This window comes from Branchiostoma floridae, chromosome 16 (assembly GCF_000003815.2).
Source record: "Branchiostoma floridae strain S238N-H82 chromosome 16, Bfl_VNyyK, whole genome shotgun sequence".
NCBI lineage: Eukaryota > Metazoa > Chordata > Leptocardii > Amphioxiformes > Branchiostomatidae > Branchiostoma > Branchiostoma floridae.
In genome coordinates this window covers 16,987,052-16,994,551 of record NC_049994.1, presented here as the reverse complement: position 1 = coordinate 16,994,551, position 7,500 = coordinate 16,987,052, and positions in this window count along the sequence as shown.

The window sequence follows — 7,500 nt, the reverse complement described above, 5'->3', positions numbered from 1 at the left end:
TTTTGGAGAAAAAACAAGAAAATTTAACTACATGTGACAGTTGTGCACGACTACCTGTTCCTGGAATAGACGAGTTCCCGGACAAACCTCTCTGGTAACACAAGAAAGATTAACTACATGTGACGGTTGTGCAGGACTACCTTATTAAGCTTATTAAGTTGTTATATTAAGCGCTGTTCACTGTTCGAGCGAACTGCTCACACTGTCTAGCCTAGTATTCAAACCTATTATATAGATAGCTGCCGAGTCACTTCGCCTTCTTACGCAATTTGCTTTTTGAGTGAGAGGACGCTGAGAATTGTTAACTATTGTAGGTTTGGATACCAGGATACATCATTTCTGCACAAGCTGTTACAAGTACTTTCAGTAGCACTCGACTTACATTTTCGGTTCAATGTTATCATAGGTTCATACGTTGCATAAAACCAAATCATCGTACACAGAACCAATGCAGGTTATTTTTGTGGAGGGGTGGGGGGGGGGCAGGTATCGACCTCCGACGACCGTTGGCGATACACGTGCGAATACATCACGTGTCCTCAGCACTCAGGTTAGATCGCCGAAGAAGAACGTCCGCTGAGTGAAACCTCTTGAGTTGAAGAAAAGTCTTTTTTTTTATTTCACCAACTTAGATGAACTTCTGTGTTAAGGAAACTTGTTTCTCTCATTTTACCAACTTAGATGAACTTACATGTTAAGGTTAAGGATAATTCTCGTACTTTCTAGACGGGATCTGGCGAAGAATGCCTGATGAGATTTAGACTTTATCGTGATAGATTTCTTGACATTCCTCATAAAGATGGTAAATCTGCTCAAGGCAAATCATGAGAACCAATTTCCCGTGATACGATCGTCCGTTCGGATTGATTTTCACACAATAACGTTAAGACCCGAAACTGGCAAACGTAGACGTCAGAGTAGGATGTGAAATTTATTGCTTTAACAGCTGAGATTACCATGGTAACCCAGTTAACGTCTGGAAGAGACCATTTCACATGATTTACACCATTTTGAATATACAATATTTTACAGTTAGTCCTACATACTGCATTCAAAGTGAATTTTCAGGAGATTACACTATGGTCCCTTGGAATGCATTGTTTTAAATGAATATCATACCATTCTAGTTTGATTATCTTTAAAAATTGTGGAAAGTATCAAATACGAATTACTTTACAACGAAATTGTAGGAGAAGCAGGTTTATGGCAGTAGAAAAGGGCAGCTTTAAGTCTCAATACAGCCAAGCTTACATGGTGTTTCCGGTGCTCTTTTCACGTTGACGTTGTACATCATTCGTCCTGAACGCAGTTTTTCGCATATTTGCGTCATAAGAAAGACTGGGTTACATCGATTACACATCATGACAGGCTAATTTTTTGGTCGATGTGAGCTCAGCATCCTCCTACGCAGGGTCATCCAACGGGGAAACCGTCTGTTTGGGTGTACCCTGCTTTTTCAACCGTCACTCATAGCTCCTGTGGATGCCCCCCCCCCCCCCCAAACAAGCTGTCAGCCAATCAGAGAATAGGCCTTTCAGTTTTCAAAAGGGTTCTCGCATGTATAAGGGCAAGCTCATTAAAGTCTATTAAACCTTTCAAGCGAAATTAGAGTTTCAATCTATCTGCGCTTTCACAGACATATTTCGGTGCAAGTTAGACAACCAGTAAGAGAAGTCAGTCGGCACATATCAAAGAGGAATATGATCTCAAGAAGCGACTTTTACTAGTAGGGCAGAAATGAATAACCCAAGCAAGTTAATTCTTATTCACACTTGTAGCTATAGGTTTTACAAATTGTTAAAGATAATTAAGGTTTGTCACCAGTGTTGAGAATGCAAATCATTGGTGGAAACGCTGTCTTCTGCATGATCAGTCAAAACTATAGCTGTTTCCGCTTCCGGTGTTATCTTACAAGTATCGTTTTCTGTTTGGTCTTGTGCCATTTTCGCTATCTTTAACTAGACAAAATGACGACATACCGTACGGTTTCTAAATCATCCATCCATCTTTCCTTCATCTTTCTTTTATTTTGGTCACTTGGACCCCATTTCTAGGAATTCACAAACAATTTTAGACGCCAATTATGTTGTGTTAAAAATGCAGTTCTGTCAAGTTCAGTTGGAACTTTCTTATCTAACTTCATTAACTCAATTATTTTTAATTATCCCAGTTATTCTCTGTGTGAAGCGCACCAGTTCCGTCTATTTAGGTACTTGGATGTTGATGTATCCACCAACAGTGGACGACAACTTAGAAATGTGGGGGTTGACGAGCCATGTCCTTAGCTAGAACAATATTGTTATGTAGAACTCTTTAAGTGTTTGATGGGTGATTTGTGGTGTGCATGGAATCTTGCAAATTTGTACAATACGACCAGTTTACAAGAAGCTGGGGTGTCTCAGACTATCTGCCGGGCGGTCGTACGTTCCCCTTGATAATGACGACGGATTATGAAAATTGCTGTCGTCTGATTTACAACGAGAAAAAAAACGAATGATTCTGTCTTACGTCCAGAATTTTTTTCTAGTGCAAATCTGGGCAGACTTGGCGTGAATGACATTACTGCAACCTCTACGTGCCATTTTTGAACATAAATAGTAAGTTTCCCATCATCATTTAGAACTAATAACAGCACCTTATTGTTTAATGGGTGTTTTGAAGCATACACGAAATCTTGCAAATTGTTTAACTCCACGTGAAAGACATTATTTACCGCACTGATTGAATACATCAATTTGAAGCAAAAGTCAACAACATTTCTATCATCTTTTCAAATTAACAGTACCCTATTGTTTAATGGATGTTTTGCACATCGAAACTTGTAAATCTACGACAACCTTCACTCATTGAATACCTTAATTTGAAACAGAAATCAACAACATTTCTACCATTTCTTTCAACACTTAGCAACACCCTATTGTTTAACGGGTGTCTGTGACGTACTTGGAAACTTGCACACTTCACTCAGTGTGTTTACGGCAAACTGCACACTCATTGAATACCCAATCGAAAAGAAGTTCGGAAGTTTTCTAGCGTAAGTCAGAAAAACAGCACACAATAGTTTTGGTGGTATATAAGCTCCTTTGTGTGACATCCGGCTTTATTAAACTGGCGTTTTCTGAGACACCGACCCGTTCTCAGTAACATCTCAATAATATCTGTCCTCAATAATGTAGGCCCTGGAAACGGTCTAGAATACAAGCTACCTATCGCTCTGTTTATAGCGGAGTCTAAGCGTAAAAATCCCCCGAGTACGCTATTTGACGTTGTCGGTTAAGCAGCGTTCCCAGCGCCGAGGAGTTTCAGGGATGTTCACGGCAGATTGGTCCCAGGATGCTTGTTATTCTTTTTGTCCACATCCGTCATAATTCCAGTTCCAAACATTACCTTCTGCACTCATTGGCAATATTTACATAATGCTAGTAGTTTACACCATTAAAGTAATGTTTTACAACATGCTTATCTCTCAATTAAGCGGACATGTGACATGTCCAAATGCGAAACTACAGCTGCATAGTGACGATAAAAACAATAAATACGTACTCTCCCTGTGCTCTTTGAAGTGCAACTTGACAAAGATAGGAGTTGAAAAGCATAGCATGCCATGAAGAAAGCAACTAAATGCAGAGTGTTTAGATTTTATTGCCCGTCACTGTCCATATTTCAAAGGATACACGTCTTTGCTCCTATACAAGTTTTCCAAATTTCACTTGGATGTATATAAACCGGGCACACTTTCAGTCAAAACTGCAGCTTGATGCATGTACTAAATATTGACATGTTGATTTAGATGCTTCAATTAGCTTATTGGTGCAAGATTTGATACCAAAGCACAGCTGATAGTGTACGTTGTCACTGCTTTCATCGTTTCTACACAACTGCAATTGGAATTTGTTTCACACAACCAGAATTGTCCCCCAACTGCTGACGACGTTTTGATGTCTGTTAGAAATCTTCCTCAAAGCTTCTGACAGGAGTGATAACATTGAAACGTTAGCAGTTAAGAGATAGTACTGGTGGTGCAAAAAGAAAACTTCAATATACTATGTTCTACTGAAAGGTGCACTCTCATCGCACTTGCGTCAAGCTTGCGTCACTGTGGGGTTCGTTTACTGCGTCACTGTTTTGTTGTTTTCTCCAAATTTCGATAATTTGGATATTGCGTAATATGTAGAAGTATGACTTCGAATACGACAAAATACACAAAAAGTAAGAAAATTCGCTCTTTACCTCTGAGATTCGTTGAGTATCTTTTGAACCCCACAGTGACGCAAGCACGACGCAAGTGCAGTGAGAGTGCACCTTAACTGATGAAACTTCGAAAGCTGCCGTTTTGATTGACAGGCTGGCCGGTTTACATCCCAGTGAAATTTGGGCATACATTGGCATGTTTTCTTCGTGTATACTTTTCATGGCCTATCATTTTCAAAGAGTACAGGCAGAGTACGTATTCATTACATTTATAATCTCCGTACAGCTGTAGTTTCTCGTTTCGGTTTACATGCATGACGAGTTTGGAAATCAAAGTTGAATTTGTCACGTCGGGGAAGGAGGGTGACTTCCTGAGGGAGTATTGTAGTGGGTCATACGCGCACGTCTGTAGCTATATATATCAGCATCTCTTTCGTTGCATTCTTATGTAGATTGGCATGACGTCAGCTGCTAGTATGTGTGAGATGACGTACATACTAGCATAATTTCTTTTGTATTGTTATGGGTCAGTTTTGTCTCAATCATTATTGACTTAATGAATGAAGAATGGATGGAAACCTTTCTTGTATGTTTCTGCTCTCACATGCTGAGCACAGGTCAGAATAAAAACAAGTAGTTCTACATGATATAAGTACAAGTAATAGTACATTTTTACATTCGTACTGTAGTCTTCATTGCCGTTTAGTTGCTTTGCGCAGATTCATGGTCTGTATAGACTGACTGAAGGAGACTAGTACTAGTGCAGTTAGAATGTGTTATCGTACTAAATGCAACTGCAAAGTCTAATGTATGATAGTATGCACAGGTTCGATTCATCTCACTTCAGAAGCTGCAAATTTAATCGTCATCATCATTTTGCTATCGGGATTAAAGCGTCTGATAAACGACCAGGAGAAGTCTGCAAAACCAGTTGTCGGGTCTCCATCGATTTTCTACCTGTGAAGAGCCAGGCTATTTCCGGTGCAGTTCATTCTGTCTGAGATTCATTCGGGAGATTTTAGCACAAGCTATACTACAAGGATTCGTGGCAGATCAGCATTTCACAGCCGTTGTCTGATTTCTATTGTATTCTTACGGTAACTCACGATTTCTTTGCAACGTTATCCGCTTTTTCGCTTTCAAGTCTATAGCGTCTGATTGACTCTGATATGACACAAATAGGAGTTTGGCAAACTTCTTGTCGGCTTATCATTGATTTCCATTCCTATTAGTGAAGCATATGGCTATTTCCGGTGCAGTTTTTTTTTTTTGTTTGTCTGGGATTTATTCGGATGATTCCTTCCTGTCGTATATCATGGGTTCGAATTTCAGTTTCAAAACGTGCACACAACTTATTTTACCAACGTATCTCATGTTGAATGACAAACTGCACTACTAGGTCGTGGAAAATCAACGCTTCAATTTACTACCATTTTCCAATTTAGCTTGCATTGTTAAGTTATGGTTGATTTTTTTCCCAGCAAAATGATCGGCTTATGTGCTTTCGGCTCCACAGAGTCCTAAACAGATAGGATATTGCATATTAGGCTTGGTGATGCCTGTGCTTATAATTATGTCGTAGAATAACGTCGTAAAATTCTTCAGTCCCAGACTGATTTCTTTCCCGAACGTCATCTTCTTGGTAATGCACCGATCCCCAAACCCCGCCCCCTGTTCGATCATGGCTCTATTTCGAACACCTCCGTCAAAAACAGCCATTTCTGTCCCAAGGGGGCAGTTTTTGACGGACGTGGTCGAAATAGAATAGGGGGTTCTATTTGTTCGATATGGCGTTCGACAGGATCGGTCCATTTGAGTTCCAGTCGTCACGCTTTATACTTGACCCCATATTTAGAGAATATTTACGTCATTTTAGGATATTATTAATAGCCAGACAACGTTGACAAATCAAAAAAGCTCCCATTTCATCAACGCTTGATTAACATCATCACAGCGAGTACAATGCTAAACTTACTTTCAAAATAAAGGCATACACGAATCAAATTTTCAACGACTACTGTCGCCTTTCAGGGTCAATAACCAAAGCTGTATTTTTCCCAGAGTGCTTACAAGGTTTACATTTGGAAACTTTGATTTGCTGTAAACCAATACCAATATGAATGCCTTGTTGTCGGCTTCCCATCGACTTTTCTGCAGGTGAAGTATACGGCTATTTCCTCTGCAGTTCATTTTGTCTGTGATTCATTGCAGTAATACATTATCTGCAGTACATCAATATTTTCAATTCCACTTTCCGAAAGTGCAGACACAGTCTTTTGCAAATGTATGTCATCTCACATGGCAAGCTATATGTTTATTTGTCGTGATACAGATCAGCAGTATGTAATGTAAAAACGCACAAAGTGTAAAGAGATTTGTTTCTTTTCTGTACAATTCATTGAGCGATCTGTCAAATTTTAGGTCGCAGAGAGAGCGCGACGAGAGCGCCATCCTAGTGGAAAGGGGGTATTACATGCTTTTCTGATGCGTCTAATATTAGTAGGTTATTTCATATCAAGGGGCTAACCACGCAGGTTTAGAATTTCGTCGTAGTTTTTATCTCTACGCCTAGAAGAAAACAGTATCAGGAATGAAAGTTTTCATATGCTAGTGTAAGACTAGAATGTTCCGCCCTGTCCCTCACCCCAAGGTTAATACAAGGAAGGACTCACACGGACACGGACTATTCAACAGCGCAGTCTATATTCAACATGTCCAGAACTGAAGTGAACGAATCCGAATCCCGTGACCTCGGGGGTCACCGGGCTATACTACTGCCGTAGGGGGAGTGTGTGCCATTTTGGCCTCTTACATTCTTCCCCCCTACGGCAAACTAAACTTCTCCTGAAGTTTACAAACTAAATAAGTAATGGTGGTTAAACAACTTTGTAAGGTAACAAATGTGCAACTGTGTAACAAATTGTGAAACATTATAATGATTTACCTGTAACATTTTTGCAGACTAAATTCTAAGCATACAACAGTTTTAACAAGTTATATCAAACATGGGTATAATATAGTGTTTCCTCCAACCACAGGTATAATATAGTGTTTCCTCCAAACACAGGTATAATATAGTGTTTCCTCCAAACACAGGTATAATAGTGTTTCCTCCAACCACAGGTATAATATAGTGTTTCCTCCAAACACAGGTGTAATTCAGTACCACATATCAATACGATATCAAACTTACTCTAACATCACATATCAATACAATATCAATCTTACTCTATCACATATCAATACAATATCAAACTTACTCTAACATCACATATCAATACAATATCAAACTTACTCTATCACATATCA